General features: G+C 32.4%; 1 protein-coding gene and 1 long non-coding RNA gene across 2 annotated transcripts in view; both read right to left on the reverse strand.

Annotated features, from left to right (window-relative positions):
- pxb (putative Hedgehog signaling attenuator pxb) overlaps nt 1-20,675 on the reverse strand; it is a 199,067-nt gene that overhangs the window by 51,678 nt on the left and 126,714 nt on the right. The gene's annotated exons all lie outside the window — the stretch shown is intronic.
- Nucleotides 6,559-7,819, reverse strand: LOC149480656 (uncharacterized). Its single transcript, XR_016317024.1, has 3 exons — nt 7,466-7,819; nt 7,278-7,357; nt 6,559-7,203 (listed from the first exon to the last, which is right to left on the reverse strand). It is a non-coding gene; the product is annotated as an uncharacterized LOC149480656 (long non-coding RNA).

Here is a 20,675-nt window from a genome sequence, read left to right on the forward strand (position 1 = left end):
ACACACACACCGCGACAGGCAACTCAATTACAATAGAAGTCAAGAAAAGGCGGGCCACTCACGAGCGCACGACTAAAAACTGAAGTCTTAATTAACTCAAGCGACGTCAATTTAGAAGGAATCCTGAACGTACGTGAATTTACATATTATATTATGTTTGTTGTGATTCGTTTGTAGGCAATATTTTACGTACAGCCAACAGGTATAAACTATAAACTATGTACATAGAGTATATGATCGCGTAGTCGTAGTTTTATTTCTAATGTTCTTTGTTTATTGAAGTGAAACTTCTTTATCGGGGTTGGAAAAAAATTTAGTGTAACAGTTTTTCGTTACGCGTGACATTTTTCCGTTACGCACCATCTTTTTCTTATCCCTACCACGCGTGATTCGACGTATTTCTGTAAGTTGTATATAGTTAATTATTTTTTGAAAAATAAGGTCATAAAGAAGTTTCACTTCTTACGTGTGTACACTAGTACAGGCACACATTTTTTTTATAATCACTACATTAATAATATCAGATATGTAAAGCCTATCAGTTAGTTGTAATTACCAAAAATACTAGAAACCAATTAAATAATTTAGTTAGGTACTTCGGGTTTGTTTATATTATTATTTTGGTTTGGTCATTGTGTATATTAATCATAGAGAAGACACATCCTGTGTAATCATAACGCTTTTTGAAATTTTTATTATAATTAATTTATTTTAAGTTATAAACAATTAGATTAACTCAAATTATTTATTTCATTCAAGTAAATAAAATCCGTATCTTTAACTGTATCGTCATTATAACTGCATTTGTTCCATTAATTACTTAAGGCCAAGTGATCATAATATTCTCTTGCCCTGATTACTGACGCTTTATTGAAGCAATTGAACCAAAGGGTCGACTGGTAACAACATAATACTATGTGTAATTGATCCTTTATGATATGGTAAAGGTGCTTCAAGTATTTTTTATGAATAATTTGAGGGACAAATCACCGAATAGCTAATTTGATGATATTGGTATCAATCAAGGGAAATGGTTTGAGCACCGAGAAAACTATTAAAAGTCTTCTTAATTAATATTTAACTAACGCAATCATAACATGCACTATGCAAATAACTCGACTGAAAGGACTAAACGTTTTGATTACATTTGAATTTGATCTCAATTTTAATCAAAATTTCAAAGAAAACGCGCACTAAAGAGTCATTATAGAATGTCTGGTTTCTTCACATGAAAAGGTTCTTAAGCAAGATGCTGCACCTCTAACTGCAGGCACGTGTTTGAATTTGAATTTGAATTTGATTTCGGTGCATATAATTGTAATTAAAATAGGAACACGTTTAGAAGTTCGGTAACTAGAATTTGAAATTATGCATAACGAATATCTGCTGGAAATTCTAATTTAGTTCTCGATTGCTATTATGTACTTTGTATGGATGTTCTTGAATTAATCTTTTGGATGAAATTCTGTTATATAAACTGTTATTAATTACTTTTCGTAATCTGTGTCCTTTTTTTGCTAGTTAAAGATACGCAGAATTAAATAATGTCTTGTCTTTCGGCATATAAATTGCTTTCCATCAGTTTTTATGCGTTATTAAATACTAGCTTACCGCCCGCGGCTTCGCCCGCTTTGTCTAAAACCTAATAAATTATATACTAAAACCTTCCTCTTGAATCACTCTATCTATTAAAAAAAACCGCATCAAAATCCGTTGCGTAGTTTTAAAGATTTAAGCATACAAAGGGACATAGGGACAGAGAAAGCGAAAGCTTTGTTTTATACTATGTAGTGATTATAAGTCCTTGTCTAACTTTTAAAATAGCCTTCCTCAAAATAACAATACCTACAATGAACCAAAGTTATCGCGAAGTTTTTTTTACATTCTTAAGTAATTTAATAGTCTTTATTAAGTCTAAAAAACTCCTAATAGAATCGTCTAAATTGTCCTAACATTTTGCAAGATTACCCCGAAAGAACAGACTAATATTTTTTTTTAATTCTGTTCTCTAAGACCTTTTAATTCTGTTCAAAAGGGTATCATACATTACACCATAGGTACATTTAAAATTTAAATTTCACCTATAACTTTAAGCAATAAAATTATATTCCCATGTCCTGTCTATACCTTCTTATGCTAGGCGTCCACTAGGCGGATCGGGCCGGGCCGCATCGCATCGCAAAAATACGCCGGCCTATGTTTTGTATGAAACATCGTCCATTAGCGACGGATCGGGTCGGGGCGGGCCGCAACGCATTGGCGGATATCGCTTCGCAGGCGGATTTCTGCCGGCGGTGCGCTGCGGCCCGGCCCGCCCCGACCCGTCTAGTGGACGCAGGCAGGCGGATGTAAGCGGCGAGCGTCTGTTAGACAAAATCCGCCTAGGCGGTCCGCCGCGCCCCGTACAGGTGGACGCAGGAGCAAACAGCGCGTCCATTAGAGACGGCCCGTTGCGATGCGGCCCGGCCCGATCCGCCTCTAATGGACGCCTAGCTTTAGATCTCTCGCATAGACAGATCGCACGGGGAGTCTAAACAAGACTGTAATAGCGACATGTCGGTTTTTTAGCCTTGCCTGGATGTCTTCATCTAAAGTCTAGATGTAAGACGTACTAATGGGATAGAAATAACTGCTGGATGTAGTTTATTGCTAACGGAAATTCTTAGTGTGTGAAATAAGTTCGTTTGAAGGATAGCGTGTGTTTGTATGTTGGTTTATTTGTTTGTTATTTCTACAGAATTGAAAGTGGTTTTATTTTATGTTTAATTTATAGCATTGAATTGAGAGGCTTTATTTATGAATGACATTTGTTTTAATGTAAACTCAGAGGTTTTATGGGGATATTTGGGCAGAATTTAAAAAAATACAGAATATGTTAAATTTAGTTTGTCATAATATTTATAAATAAATTGTAATTCTTAAATTTTGTTTCTAAGTACAAAATATTTAAAGGCTTTGAATTTTAAATGTCATGTAACGTAATTAAAAATTGATTCCGAACTTTTTTATTCGAAACATTCCTGAGGGGACCGTGCCTTAAAAGTTTCTTTTAAATTGCCCTTCCCTTCATCAAAATTTAAGCTAAGTCTAATTTTTAAGAATTATAAAATTTACTTACCAACATTGGTACTTTTTATTACTATTTAATAAGTAGGAGAATATCTCCTAGATACTTATTAATTGTTATATGTATGTTCCGCTTTCACACAAAAACGACTAAACTGATTTTCATAAAATAAGTAGGTAGATGGTTAAATTAATCGCCTTCCAATCAAATAATACAATAAAGGAATAATCAAAACCTCTATTCTACCACACTTAACATAATGAAATGCACGCATTAACAAGACAGGATGAAAACAAAAGATGGCTCCGATATTTATAGTCAGCGAGTGAAAATGTAGCTCCGGGCTATATTTTAACTTCACTTGTTAATTTATTGCAGTTCATACAACATAAGTTAATTGGATGTTGCATTTAATTCGCGTAATTGCTACTGGTTCAACCCACTTGCAAATCGATTGGTAGGTATTACGTTTTTCTGTATTACGTATAGTTTGTGGTACCTATTACTAGGGATATGCCTTGTAATGGTTTACTTTAATAAACCAACATGGCGTCCGATTGAAAAGGATTCAATTGATGAGCTATCTTTTAATTTTTAGAGCATGTGTTTTTTTATATTTAAAACAATGATATTTAAACAAGTACGATATCCTGTTTCGAATATTTCACAAGGTAAGGTGCAATCTAATGTAATTTCGTCTTTAAAAAAGCCAATAAATAAACCGTTTTTCAAATGAAATAGTTATTAGAATTGTAAATCCTAATATTTAAAAAATACAATCTTACAAAAGATCAAAATGCAAAATTCAAGCATACACAGCAGTCACATAACCACCAAAAAATCCAACATCTACCAAAAATCGTATCACAAAAGGTACAACAATTTTACATAAACACGGCTATACATACTAAAACACGGCAATACAGTTACACACCCACACAGCTATAAATCAACACTACCCTACATTTATTGTCGCATAATTCACTTACATTTATTGTAACTATTCTCTCTTTGATATTCTGAATATATGACAGCACTTGACAATCGCTTTGTAGCGTCATTAATGAATAAGTAATAAAGAATGAATAAGGAATAAATGTAATGTGGGCTTATTGTTAGTTCCCGTAAACAATAATTTTTAGATCCGTTTCTAATGTTATTTAGAAACTATTTTTAGTACATGATCGACCATATTACCTATACAAATATGGTAATATTCTATGAATCGCCATTTTTGTTAAGGCACAAGGAAAGTTATTAGCACACGAAAACACGAGAAGGGGGCAATAGGGCAGAACAACGTCTGATGGGGCAGGTAGTAATTTAATAAATTCATTAAATTATTAGGTTACATTGTTAGAAAACAAGAGAAAAGTAGTTGCTTTGAAATAGAAATAACTGCGTTAAAAATAACCGACTTCAAACTTGCACTTGCAACATTTACAAATACAGACAAAAATGCTCATAAAATAAAAACTACTGGGCCTATCCGAATAAAATTTTTATGGGACCAATTCGACACCATCCCGCATCGAACAAAAAAAGAATCACGTAAATCGGTTCAGAAACCACGGAGTAATCGGTGTACATACATAAAAAAAAAAAAAAAACATACCGGCCGAATTGATAACCTCCTCCTTTTTTTGAAGTCGGTTAAAAATGACAGTTACGACTGTTACGAAGTTACGAAGAAGAGAAAAACGCTCTAATTTCTACAATTTTATCAAAACCCTATGTTAGAAGGGAAGAGAAAGTCCTTTTGGAATAGAAGAAATGATATCTACGACTGTAGAGACAAGAAAAAGCACTGTAATTTCCAGAAATGTTTCAATTATTAACTTATTTAAAGACAATTTATAAACCACTAACAAAACCACTTCACAATAACACCAATGTAACTCTAACGTTATTTAACAGATATCATAAGACAAGTATCATAAGTAAATTTAATAATACATCATTAGTTAGTGAAATCTCTCACAAACAATAAAATGATATTATTTTAATGACAGCTCTAATTAGCGTCGCGTCAAAGACATGTAATTGAACCGGCATACAAGTATATACAGAACAGAATAATTTAACACAGACGCTATCAAAGGGGACTTGGCTAATTTAATGTATATCGTACAAATTTTAATTAATTCCTCCTTGTTTGTTACTCTGTGTAGGCCCGTGTTCACGTGGGAATCGTGGAGCTGCGACTGTGACGTCATATTGTTTTTAGTTTAGACTTTAGTCGACTCGTTGAATTGATTTGTATCTTTTTTAATAGTTCAAAGTATGGCTGCATTATTTTTTTTAAAGTATCAAAAATATCTAAACTGCATGTGATTGTAGTTGTTGTCCAGATTAATGATTACTTAGAATGATTAAATTTTTAAGTTGTTAAATTCTATTAAAAAACTGGCAATATCGATTTAAAACATTGATTTTTTAGTACTTACCTACACACCATTTGTTTTACTAAACATTATTTATTTCTACCCTTAATTAAAAATTACTACACAAAGGTTCAAAGAGTGTATCATTAGTCATTACATTCAACTATTCACGAAACAAACGTCAAAACGTTTTAGTCGTAACAAGCGCACGTCTTTATGACAATACCTTTAGAGTAATACTGAAATATTTTCTATGAAAAGCTGGTTTTAGTGGAGGTTGTTTTCAAGTCGAACGGAGTCGCTAATGGCACTTTACAATTAAGACGATACACAAAAAAAAATCCACTGCTTGGCGGGCGGAGTCTAATAGCTCGCTATCGCGAACGCGGGTGTGCGCGAAGTCATTCTTGCAAACTCGCCGCGCTGCCGCTGGCCGACTCGGGACAAACATGTATGGAGTCGTCATACAGTTATAATATTCTTATACATATATTTAATTGTTGATTTATTGGTTTTATTTTCTTGCTTATAAACAAATAATCTTCTTTTTAACAACTACTTAGACATTATTAATAATTATTATTATTTCGTAATGTTTACTTTATTACAAAATAATACAGGTTATAAATAATCTTTAAAATAACAAAAAATATTGTTACTCTGAAAAAATGAAATGGTACTCAATAACGCGGACTACTGAATGGATTTAGATAGAATTTGATGCTGACGTAGATATTACGTCATGCCCAGAAATGAAAGGTAATATTTCTAAAGAAGTTATAAACCCTAATTCTTCTCAGTCAAAGTCAAGAGTGAAAGATATCACTAATACAGTAACACTGATGCGAAACTTTGGATGTTAATTTGTATATTTTTTTGTTAGTTGTTACTTAATCACGTCAAGACTACATTACCAATTTTGATAAAATATAGCTAATTGCCTGGATTTACACATAGGATACTTTTTATCCGAACTGAACACTTCTGTGGGATAACACAGGATTCACGATATAATCTAATTCCACGCGGGCAAAGCCGCGGTTGGAATGATATTTTTTTAAATAAAAAAATTGTTTAAAAAAAACACACAAAATTTATTTTATGCACTCTATTATAATTGTAATTATTCATTACAAATAATCAAAATAAAATAGCCAGAACAAAGTTAGGCCCTGGTAGGGTAGGTAGGCAGGTACAGCAATGTGAGACGAACACTGGCTTATTTATACCAATAATAATGTATTATAAACATTTAATTAAGTTTACTTTCTAACAACAAAAATACATAATATTAGCTAATGTGAAAGCGAATCAACCAATCATCCCACAAAAATGAAATGTGCACACAAATATTCATCCAAATCGGTTCATGTCATTAGGAGGAGTGACTGCAGCGCCATCTTCCGGGCCCAATTGTGTTTCCAGATCACCCAGGAACTCAATTTAATATACTTACACAAAATTTTTCGAAATGAAAACTCACATTACTATGTAAATATGAATATAAACCTGTTTTATTACTAAACAATTTCCCGCACAGGTGTAGTAAGTATAAATGAAATAAATATCAACATCAAATTCTTTATACAACATACTTATCTACCACCTTCTAAGAAATGTAATTCTTGAAATTATTTCGTATTTTTTTTAAATATAATACTACTCCAATGAGCTCCTGTTCCATATTATGTCCACCATACTTCCACTAAGTTCACCATGATTTTTTATTTCTTTGCACTTTGTTGCTTTTTGCTAAAAATGGAATCATGCGATAAAACCAGTAGAGCTTTGATAACATACATATTTGACTGAATAAAGGTACTTACGAAGGAGTGGATTCACATTGTGAACAATCAGTGGGTTTATTTTCCTTCTGGATTCCGGATTTCTGAACAGATTATTTATGCTATAAATGAAAAAATCTTACACATTCGTTATGTACTTAAAACAGGGGTACATATCAAACATCGTCTATAATACAATTATCATCAAATTTAAAATAAAACCAACTTACTTCATTAATTTGTTCCAATTGTAAGCATTCTTTTTCCTCCAACATTTATGTTTCTTCTTCTTATTTTCTTTATTGTCCCCATTTGTCTCATTTTGTCTTATCGTGTTGTCACCCTTGTTTACGATTGCGCGAGCGACACAAGTTCCCCGTGTGACGGCCGTAGCGGGAATGACTCGTGCAGCGATCGGGGTAGGAAGGTACAGGGCGGCTCTCGCTATATTGGCTGGTCGCGCGCTAATTTCAAGTATTTCTTGTTTATTTCAAAACCATCGCATATTTCAAAATTCTAACACGGTAGACGTATAGGTTGTATATTTTATAGTTAATATCCAAAGAGTCGTAACTTTACGTTTGTTATTTTGAAGATGCCAGAGATTAAAAAAAAATAACAATGCTAACTTTGTATTTTTTTTCTATCGAGAAAATATCATGGAATCATGTTTCTAAAACGGTAGACGTATTGTGTTACTATTGAACTTTCTTGTCAAGAATTTTCATCACGACAACTTTAATAATATAAAAATTACGAAGGTTTGAAAAGGGCCGTAAATGTTAGAAAAATTAATTCATCACCTTAAATCTTAATGCATTTTAGCGCGGCAGCCTGCCACTACTCATTTTCGTCGGATATTTAACAAGATTATATTATATAGTAGTAACATTGTAGGGATAAATGTTTTACGTGCTTTTGCAGGTGAAGTTAAGATGTTGTTTTTACGTATTGCTGTAGAGGAAAAAATAACTTACAGAGATTGTTACTCACGTTATTGTTATTATTAGATATCTAATAATAGATAACGGTTGATTTTGCGTATTTTATATCTACATATTTATAAAAATTGTATTTATAAATTGATAAACGAAATATTTCTGTATGTATCTAATGAAAATATATTCATTATAATAAATAGGAGCAGTAAATATGAATATTATAATATTTTAATGTGTAGATATAATATTATTGCAAAATGATAAACTCATTTTAGCAAAACACAAAAATATGGTTTTCCCAAAGTTCTTATTAACATCACAAAAACACAAAGTTATAGCAAAAGTTAATATCGCACCATGTGTTAGTGTAAAAAATACCCCCGCGTACGGATAGTGTAAATTATTTGAGTGTAATTAATTTTTCAAACTTTTACGCAACTTCGTCCGCTATGAAATTCGTGGTAAAGAATTTTAGGGTTCTCTTATGTGGGGAAGCGTGGTAATATTTTTAATGATTGCATAGCTGTTGTGTGAAGAATTTTTATATACCTAGTACATTTTAATTGACCGCCTCCTTGGTACAGTGGTTGACGCGTGAGCGTAGCACCGAGGGGTCCTGGGTTCGATTCCCGGTGGAGACGAAGAAAAAAAAAGTCTTGGTCTGGTAGGACACAGCAGGCTGATCACCTACTTGTCCCTAAAGCAAACATTGATCAGTGAAACAGATGTATAATGCATTTGCCCCTTACCCCACTAGGAGACATGGGACTTCACAAAACAAGCCAAGCCACACCTCCGCGCCCGTCAAAGTGGGGAGCGTGAGGTTTTTCGTTACTAAATTTCTGGATTCGGTCCCCGCGCTCAAGGCCCGCGATAGAAGCTATGCAATAGCTTAAAATACTGTGACCGTATTATGACCTCTTATTCCTAGTCAGTTTACGCCGTGAATTGAACAGACTGGCAAATGCATAGTAGATCATTTGCCAGTCAGCTCAATTCACGCCCTAATCTCTCTGGAAATGAGAGGTCATAATACGACCCCATAGAGTTCAACAAAAATTGAGTTGATCAAAATTTTTAGTTTGTTGCTACAAAGTATTTGTGCTTACATAGAAAGTTGTAATAGTTCACTACTTTGTAAATTCACCAAATATTCTATACTTAGTAATTTTTATAGAAATTTTGCTGAATGTACACAGTGAGGTCATCATTTTACTAACCTTCATAAACGCTAACAAATATACTTTCTTCAGCGCTAAAAGAGGTGTATGTTGTTAAATCAATATTTTAGTTCGACTTTAGTGAACTTTGCAAGGCGTTATAACTTATTTAGTGTAACTAAATTAATATTTGAGTTAAACTTTACTAAAATTCTCTTGATCAAATCGAAACAGATTGTATATTCTCGATTCGCGCAGAAGTTTTTACCATCAGCGTACAATGTATTCGCTTGAGCGTCGGTTATGCCGCAAAAACATCGAATCGTAAATTTGAAGGGGCGCCACCGGTTTTTTCAGTTCAAACCGAATTTATGGTAAGTATTGAAGTTTGGGGTTTGCGATTTTATCTGCCTTTTGGTTATCGGTTTTGTTATAAGAACCGTTTCATTTTCCGTAAGTACAAGATTGCTTTTCTGTTTAACTGAATAAACTTTTTATGGAAATGTTTGTGACCAGTATTTACGATTTGAGGTTATTTTACGGAATATACAAATTTTTTGAAGCAGGCAAGTGCAGGTTATTTTGAAATGTTGAAGTTTTCACTTTAAGCATGTTTATAAATACACAAGGGAATAAAGAGGCTAACGAATTTATAAAACTAGACATAAAACAAAATAGGAACAATACTCTGAAAATACATACATAACACGACCAATGGAATCAACAAAACGCTATCAATAGTGCCTAATTTAAATATCGCTTTCCCAACTCCGCAAATCGCAGCCGATAATGAAATAATTGATGGAATGAGTTCTAACGAAGCCTAATTATAGTGGCTTCTAAGTTCAGAAGGCAAGAAAATGTAGCTAATCAATCAACCTGAGGAATCAAACGCTGGATAAACGGGACTAGTGACAAATGTCACGGTAATTGCCCCGGATCGGGGAAGAATTTTTTCCCGGAAAAATTCCGAGAATACGATTGATGAGCCACCGAAAAAAGAAAATCAGGGTAAACGTTGATTACGGATCCAGATTTGGAGAGAGATCTCCAGGTAGCGTTCATTTGCATAAACTATTTTTACTGGTAATGAATTTTGGAGCAAAATTCAAAGGTAAAGGTATACGTGAAATGCATGTTGCCGAATTAATTACAGACCTCGGTCGATAAACAATTATGTTTGGAAACGTTTTAAACGTTGTAAACCAGTCAATGGAACTGTACGGTTTTAATTTCAGTTAGTCAATTGAACAATGCTGCAAGGCATTGTTTGTATTAGTTGTTTTGCGAAAAATACAATTTATTTCACGTAAAATTGTGTTTCTAGATTAAGAATTTATTAACATGGATCAACAAGAATGAAAAAATAGCTCATTAAAAATTTAAAACGCGAGTTAAAATTATTATATCTAAGTATCACATTTACAATTTACAAACAATATCCGATACTATGACTTCCAACATTAATTTTGGCATCAAAATTCACCAAGTTATTAACCATCCTACAAAACATTTCCTCTTTTTTCTAATTCTAGCACTCAAAGCAGAAATAGCGCTGCATAAAAATTACATTCAAGTCGATTCTTAATACATTTCCGACTACATTCGGAATGAAAACCGACTGTAACGCGAAGCAGGTGCTAGCGATGCTTTTTCAGAAGAAAAACCTTGATTTACAGCCTCTACGTAAGGCTTAGTTGTAGGATCTATTCAAATATTTCATAAGAGCTAGCTAGTTTTAGTTTTATAGGTTTTGCTATGAATCCGAATAAATTATCTGCTAGAGTATTTTTACGAAAATGTGTATGAAAGGGTAATCATTGTAACATACCTATAATATGATAAGTTCAAAGGTTACATACAAACAAATCGGATAAAGACACACATTTAAATATTATAATATTATGACGTTTTAAAGTACAAAGGATAAAAGTCCTGACGAAAATGAAATATGAAATTTATTTTTCAGTTTAAAATTACAATTTAAACTAAATTTAAATGCATATTAAATCTTTGTAAATCCAACTCGCACTTGGCCGATTTTATTATCTACTAGCGGACCGCCCCGACTTCGCCCGTGGTACATATTTACGTTTTCTCTACATAAGAACCATCCTCGTACTTCAAGGAATATAATAAAAAAAGAATTATCGAAATCGGTCCACCCGTTCATGCGTGATGCCCGTGACCAAGGAAAACGGGTTTCATTTTTATATACCTATAATATTATGATATAGATAATTAATTAACACATTACATTATAAACTTTATTATTACCTATAAAAGCAGCGGATTCTAAAGGCGCTAACCAAAGTTCATAAAACATTTTATTATCTGTGCATCTTAATAACCATTTAATTGAGAACTAGAAAAGTATTATAATCAGGTATAAAACAGCTTTTAAGTTATAAACATTGTACTTAGAAACTATGAGTTTTTTACGTTACCGACCACGTGTTTTTATTATGTAATTTATTACAAGAACGTTACGGTTCATTTTTCTTTGAATAAAAATGTGGCGTGAAATTTTATATTTTAAAGGCCGCGGCTTTGCTCACCTTGTAACTTGTAAAAAAGAAGCCATTGCAGACCATTATATTCATTAAATTATGTTTGTATACGAAATACCTTATTATTAACGGCTTAATTTTTTTATTTATAGGTTACTAGCTTACCGCCCGCGGCTTATATACTAAAACCTTCCTCTTCAATCACTCTATCTATTAAAAAAAAACCGAATCAAAATCCGTTGCGTAGTTTTAAAGATTTAAGCATACAAAGGGACATAGGGACAGAGAAAGCGACTTTGTTTTAGGTATACTATGTAGTGAAGTGAAGTTTAATTTTCCTCTTTTATTAAATTTTTACTATTATAGCCTCGGTATCACTAATAATCAAAACAATCAAGAAATGTTAGGTTTAAAAAAATGCGAAAAACCTTAACATTCTTAATTTTTTTTCGCTTCACCATAACCACACTCTGAACGTCCAGAGTAGGTACAAACATATTACATATTATAAAAAAACATTTATTCTATGAATAATGAACCAAAAATTACAATCCAATTACATTTTCCATACAATTGAAACAAACGTAGATACTAGATACACTGTGGATCAGTTAATCTCGCTGGAGCATCTTGCTAATCCACGAGCACTAACTCAAATACATCTGTTAAACAAGTAATTGGATTCGGCCAACACTTGACAGTTTATGTGGATAGCGTAGACTGGATGGTGCAGTGTGCGTACGAAATCTAGTGAGTCTTGTAGAAATGTAATTAAATATAATGAATTTTATGTCGAAAGCTTCAAACTGCATTTTATATAAGTTTCAAACGCAGCAGATGTATAATTTAGTCCTTGTCTTGTTTAAGATTTGTTCTAATATAGCTTGGTTTTATGTAATGGGGTTCTTCATTGGTAACATTATACACTTTTAAAATAAAAAAATGAGGAACTTAATACTATTTTTTTTTATTGTTTAAAGTTTATCATCGATTCACTAATTTACTATATGAAAAATAATGACTTACTGTGTGATATAAAAAGTGACATGAATTACATGCGTGTAACTTGTTAGTGATTTTCTCTCACTTCCGACACGATCAGTAGGTGCTTTCGCATTTAGCAAATCTATATCCACGTCTCATTCCGTTCCCCAATACGTTGTTATGAAAAGTTATTCTCTAAGACATTCAACTAATTTGGCTGGCAGCCAATTACAGAAGTGGATTCTTGTTTTAACGGGAATTAGGTTTTAAGCTGGATTTATTACGTAATTTTCGTAACAAACAGCTAACGAATCGGGCTATTATGTTGTCACGTTTGTGTTTTTACAAGTTTTGGGCGAGCAATCAAATTGTGAGAGTGTGTGTAATCTGTATGTATGTATTTTTATGTGTGTGTGTGTATTTCTTATGATTTCCGAGCTCTATGTAAGAAAATATAATAAAATTCTATACTGCGATTCGAACCCTAGATAGGCTTTTAGCTGCTATAACATTATTTATCGATTAGTAACTCAAAAAGTTCCCTCAGATGTAATAGTATACTATAGAGTATAATATATCTACTGTTTTAGTAGCCTGTTTGGCATCTTTATATTACTGCCATTATACAAGTTATACCTACGTATGTATATTCTTCGAAATTAAATGATGTTACATAACGTTATTCTATATAATAAAATCATTAATAGGAAGTTAGATTCACAAAAGCACACACAACAACATCCATCTAATTAAAATACCTCAACATCGAACACCAAATAATATCAATTTTTTGCACAATGATTAACAACTTTTCCTTCCTCGCATTTAACATATAACCCGTTACCATAAAAAGAAAAGCAATTCATTACAAGACAATTATTCAAGACAACACAATGTAAATAATGAAGTAATTACCCGAATCACAGCCGACGCAAAAACTATGGAACACGGGTTTTTGTGAGCAAAAAGTAAGTCATTAAAATGTATGCTTCTTTTGCGGAGCGTTGGATGATCTTTTTGCTTTTATTTCGGTAAATAGTTTGTTTTTGTAATCGGTCAAATATTGAGAATGTTTCTTTAACTTTCTAGTGATAAAAAAGCGCGGTTACTGAAAATCAGCGCTGATGCGAGAGCTCAGCGTGTTTTGCTGGCCAGTTTTCGCTGAGGAATTTGTTAACATAATATAGTTTTTGACAATAAAGATTAATTTACCTATTGAAATATGTTTTATAATGATACTCAATAATTATTGTATTAATATAGATCGTGCACTTAGTAAAAAAGAGAATTCAATTATGTAGATGTTTTTAGTGGAGACTGGTCAAGTTGTAAGCACTTCCAAGCTAATACATTTTCGTAAGTAGCTTTTATTCCGCTTATTTTGTGGAGTTTAAGAAGATTGATGGATACTTAGAAAAGAACGTATTGAAAATACATTTATAACACTTGATTTTACAGGAAAAGCTACTTATAGGATTTATTCAGTTCGAATAAAATTAAAATGCCTTATAGAAATTAATAACCATTATTTTTTACATTTCTTTCTCAGATCCAACAACATTCGAATGAAAGAGACGTAATTATATAAAAAAAATTATCTACCTTTTAAATTTAATAAGAAAATCTTTAAATTATTCCAAAATGATAATCTACTAGATTACAATAACACACATAATGGAATTAGCTCTGCATACAAAATAAAATAAACATAGAAACTACGGGAAAACTGCAAACTAAATAAAAGTCGTCTAGCGAAGTTCAGCAAAAAGTGAAAACAAAAACACTGACAATTAAGGTCTTAAGTGCTCAACTTCCAACTTGGACAAAATCTTTTTAATACAAGCCTTAACTTAAACAAGAGAAACTTAGTAACTAAGCTTAATAAGTGCTTTATTTAACTTAGTTTATTTAAAATGGTGCTTTGTTTACACTTAAGTTGTTATGATTTATTGATGGTTACTAATTAAGTTTTCCTTTACTACTTGACAATTTCGGTTATATTGTATCTTTATGAAAGAATTATCAAAAATCGCGTGAATGCTTTTTACACACAAACAAAAATGCTCATCCATATAATAGAACTAGCTGCGCTCCGCGGTTTTACCCGCGTGGCTCGACTCCTGTTGGTCTTAGCGTGATGTTATATAGCCTACAGCCTTCCTCGATAAATTAGCTATCTTACATCGAAAGAATTTTTCATATCGGACCAGTAGTTCCTGAGATTAGCGCGTTCAAACAAACAAACTGTTCAGCTTTATAATATTAGTATAGATTATGTAATGCATGAAATTTCCGGGTACTTTCCGGCATAATGTACCTATCACAAAAGGGAATTAACACAGAATTACCTTTATTTTCCATATATAAAAATGAATCGCAAAATGTGTTGGTAAGCGCATAACTCGGGAACGGCTGAACCGATTTCGATAATTCTTTTTTTATTATATTCCTTGAAGTACAAGGATGGTTTTTACGTAGAGAAAACTTAAATATGTACCACGGGCGAAGCCGGGGCGGACCGCTAGTTTTCCATATTATTTTAGTTTCCATTACAAACTAAACTTACTTTTCTTTACAAAAGTGTCCCTTTCTCTGACATGAAGCAGATGCATTTCCCATCTGTTTCACTGATAGATTTTCTTACGGGTTTCTTACGGGCTAGTTATTTTTCACTCATGCGTCAACTATTTTACCTTCCATAAAGGCCAATATTAAACTTGAATCCGATTTTTATAAATCAAAAATTATGTGTTTTTCTTAAGGCGAAAGACTTGAAGAGAATTCGACTGATTTGAAAAATAATTACGCTAATATACTTGCTTTGCATTATTTAATCGAGAGATATTTAATATTTTATGTAAAAATTTATTAAAATCTACCCACAAGTCTAGACAGTAGAAATAAACACATTTTTATGACACGCAGTTATGGCGTTTGTCTATGACGTCATCATAATATTTTCCATAAAGGTACTTTAAAAACCGATTCTTAGCATGAGGAGCATTTTGCCCAGACATTACTCATCGACGTACTTACTTACCTATCACTACATAGTATAAAACAAAGTCGCTTTCTCTATGCTCTGTCTCTATGTCCCTTTGTATGCTTAAATCTTTCAAACTACGCCAACGATTTTGATGCAGTTTTTTTAAATACATAGAGTGATTCAAGAGGAAGGTTTTAGTATCTAATTTATTAGGTTTTAGACAAAGCGGGCGAAGCCGCGGGCGGAAAGCTAGCTAGTACCTATATACCTTCAATATAATATAATCTATGGTAACACGACTTTCTCGTCCCATGAGAAATATCACCATTAATAAAGTTCGACCACAGATGATAAACAAATAGAGCTAGCGAAGAACAAATAACGCTTGTCAATTTTTTATCTGTATTGAATATGTCAACCAGGCGTGATATATTATGATTTTGGTGGGTAATCGATTTCTGTACGGTTTGTAATTGTATTATGCTATTTATATCTGCTTGTTGCTTTAGATGTTGTATTTTTCATTGTGTTGATCTGAAGAAAGCGAAATCTGGTATGGATCTATAAAATAACTTTACGTATTATGTTACCTAATATATTGGCCTCTATGATGACAGAATTTGGTTTGACAGTATGTGAAAACGTTGGTGAAAATATGACAATTAATAGATGTGATAGAATCTCCCCATATGTTTGCTTTCCTTTCGACGATAATACAATTATTAAGCTTATTAAGGTTTAAAAAGATCAGAGTATTCTAAAGTTTTAAGGGTTGAATATTTTAAATATAAATAATAGCTAAGCTATAATAAATAGAAATATTTTTCTACATTATATTGCACACTACATCCATACTTTCGCCACATCATTGTCGCACTTTAACAAGTCCGTTATCCCGACTTCGCCTGCGCATGACCAGCCCGGTTTGGAAAATCGTGGTTTCTTCACAAAAGTGAGCACCATTCATGGATATTATCCTATCTTAGACATCCTCGATTCCCATTAGTGAAACGATACCTTAAGTAGATTTTAAAATGTATAAAGTAATTTTATAAGGCAGGTATTGTTTAGTACTTTGTCTCTTGAGAAATTTGAAAGAAAGAAAGAAAGAAAGAAAAAATATTTCTTTCTTACTTTGTCTCTTGAGAAATTTAATATTGGTACTATCAAATAGAGTTACTCACTAAAGGTAATGTTATCAATTTATTAAATACTAGCCATGGCCCGCAGTTTTACCCGCAGTAGTCCGCTCCTATTGGTCTTAGCGTGATTATAATTATATATAGCCTTAGAGTGACATATTAAAATTATTTCTTTTAATATTATATGATTGTAATAAATATTGTAATGGTACATAAAACTGTTAAATAAATAAATAAATAAAATAAATATTTCGGTGTTAGATAGCCCATAGGCTATAATAACACCGAAATAATTTTTCCAAATCGGACCAGTAGCTCCTGGGATTAGTGCGTTCAAACAAACAAACAAACTCTTCAGCTTTATAATATTACTAGTATAGACTACAGATCAGAAATTTATAGCCTATTTATTGTGACTATTAAACGCACTATAAACACGAACCCTATTACTTGACCAAAACGGGTGAAGTTATTATTTTTAGAAATGATGTTTTGTACAACCACTCAAAGAATGTAAGTAATGTAAGTACACAATATGTGATTGCTTTGAAAATTATTGTAGTAAGGTATTATACATTCATACTATAGTTTATGTTAATGCGACTTATTCTTTATTTATTTAATCCATCTTTACGACTATTTGAGACGCAAACTATGCAACATTTTTTAGGTATGCTTCCTAATAAATTAAGGGACTCATTGTAAATTATAATACATTTGGAAAAAACTAATATGATAGTTTTATACATGCGAAAGTTAAGTAATTGTCTTCCTATCTGATTGTAACGCTTTCTCTACTAAAACACAGAACTGATATGCATATAATTTGGAAAGATAATAATAGGTACATATGTAGTTGAAGAAGAATCAAAGAAAGCTACTTTTTTCATAAATCCAGCTCTGCCCGTTGTTTCATTCACAAGCGAAACACAGCTAGTTTATAATAAAACATCAAAAACAGCCCAGAATTATCTATTAACGCAATTTCAAATGGCCATCAAACACCAATATTCGGGTGGGTGTTAAAAACGATATTGCCTCGAACACACGCGATAAAAAGCTTGATTTTATGATAGTATTCGGTACATTGTTCATCTTGGGTGGTCAAGCCAAATGGGGCCTAATAAACATCGATTGGTTTCACGCCGCATCCTTTATCTCAATAATGGTTATCTGGTAGATAAAGGTGTCTCTTGAGTTAGGACTTCCTTTGGATTTGAAATAGGAATTGGGTTTTGATTTAGGACTCGCTAAATTACCTTAAACCATATTGATATAAGAGTTATGTGTACATATCTATTAATCGAGTTATATTGCCAGGTTTCATAGTGAAAATAATAAAACACTTTGTTACATATAAAATGTATAACAGTAAAAATAGTAGTCATATCGTAGCAACAATTTTATGAATTTTGACTGTCTGTTCGTTCGTGCTAATCCTGAAAACAGTTGAATCCATACTTAACTTTTACTAGTAATATAGCTAATGTTATAAATTAGGTTACTTTTATTTTAAAAGGATGAACGATACCCGCATATAATTTTTGGTACACGCATACAATTTTCGACTATAGTTTAAAATAATTGCAGTAGCGAGACCAATTGTCATAAATGTTTATTTCCTTCTTACTATTATATTCTATTGGATTATTATTTATTCTATTATTAACAATTAGTTAATAAAACACTCAATTGGTTAGGGGAATGGCGTTAGTTTGAGTGACGTGGAAATAATATAGTTTTTGTTAGCATGGGGTTTATGAAATATCTTGGGGTGTATTAAATACAAGTGTTTGTCCCCTTGTGGGGCAGATGTATGTCACATATAGTAGTGATCGATATTATTTGTGGGTAAGTTAGTGTTTGATTTTGTTTTACTAGATTGTTTGTTAACCGATCCGGCATCGAACCCTGAACCATTCGATTATTATAGACTCATTTACATAATAATTATTTTTTCGACGCTTTACTTATAAGATAAATCTTTATTCGAAATAGATACCACTGTAATAAAAATTTAGCTATCCAACTTTTTTTTCACGTAAAATAATATATAATACTAGCGGTCCGCCCCGGCTTCGCCCGTGGTACCTACATGTTTAAACTATCCTATATCTCAAGTTGGATCGAACTGCACATGGTGTGCGAATTTTATTATAATCAGTTAAGTGGTTTAGGAGTCCATTGAGGACAAACATTGTGACACGAGATTTATATATTATATTGAGACTAAACCACACATTTGCGAATGACGCTCATTTATCAAACGCAGTAAAAACACTAACTTTTGTTATATTAAATAACAAAGGAACAGTATCCCATTGTGAACATTTCAACAACTTTCTGCGCATGATACAACACAAAATTGAACTCGATCTATAGAAGTGTCACGTCAATCACTGTCTACCCTCAATTTTTATTATTTTTAATAACTCTTCCAAATGCACACTAATATAGTAAAAAAATCTATCATGTATGTTTGTCAGGTACCTACACAATAATTTAAAAAATAACATTTGAATAATTTGTCTTATCTATACTAATATTATAAAGCTGAAGAGTTTGTTTGAACGCGCTAATCTCGGGAACTACTGGTCCTATTTAAAAAATTCTTTCGGTGTTAGATAGCTCACTTATCGAGGCTATATTACGCTAAGACCAACAGGAGCAGAGCCACGCGGCTGAAACGGCGAAGCACAGCTAGTGTGGTAGAAAGCTCAAGCAAAACATATTTTTGTTTTGATACCGGCTAAACTTAATAAAACATATAAATATTTTATTCATATATTTAAGCAGTTTTAATAGTTTAGTAGAGGAATTACCCGAATATTTCTAACTAAAAGGTCCGAGGTCTGATTAAGGAGTCCGATTTGTTTGTCACATTATGTAAAATTACCTATAACTAAACTAGTCGATTAATTTAATGTACCATTCCTACTATAATTACAGTTATTCCACCATAAATAATAATCGTCGTTTTCTTGAAATATGTACATAATTTATACCAATAATTCACATAGAATTATGTGCGTGGGCCGCGATGGTTATCGTATTTACTCAGTGTAGGAAATATCGCATATTAATATCTAAAGGAATTGCTGTAATTTTGTAGTCTATTTGCTCTTCTTGTAAATTCCATAAATTGTAGTAAATTGAATACTTTGAGTTAAAAAAAATTGGCTGTCTGTAAAGTCGGTTTACTGACGATAGTTGAACATGACAACGTCCGATTGTGCTTCTTTGTCGCTCGTTCCGCGCTCTCGCTTGCACTTCAAGCCTTACTTGGAACGCCTCAGAGCGAGGTAACGCCGCATGAGTCATGTTTTTTCGTGCGTGCAACCGGCTCTATCGAATTATAAGACGTTGTCACGTCAAAATGTATGTTTCAAATTAAAGTAGATATTATTTAAGACTGCTATTGCTAATAATTTTAGGGCTTACGCACAAAATATGTATTATGGTTCTTGCTTACTTAATTTGGCTTGTCTTATAAGTGGATTTGATTCATTATAATACATTTTATTTTTAGAAAGATAATAAATACATTCGGTCATTTGAAAGTATCGATTTGTTGTTACTATTAGTAGCTTCATTTTAATTTACGTTACCTACTTACAAATGCCCTTCGAAGCCGCGGGGAACAACTAAACATTATAGAGTTAAAACCAACGGGAAACGCCAATCCAACATTCTTACAGTCCATGCAAAATATCCCAG

This window comes from Colias philodice, chromosome 18 (assembly GCF_061535455.1).
Source record: "Colias philodice isolate Cphi_HAF_F1 chromosome 18, ilColPhil1 Martin Lab GWU primary, whole genome shotgun sequence".
Classification (NCBI taxonomy): Eukaryota; Metazoa; Arthropoda; class Insecta; order Lepidoptera; family Pieridae; genus Colias; species Colias philodice.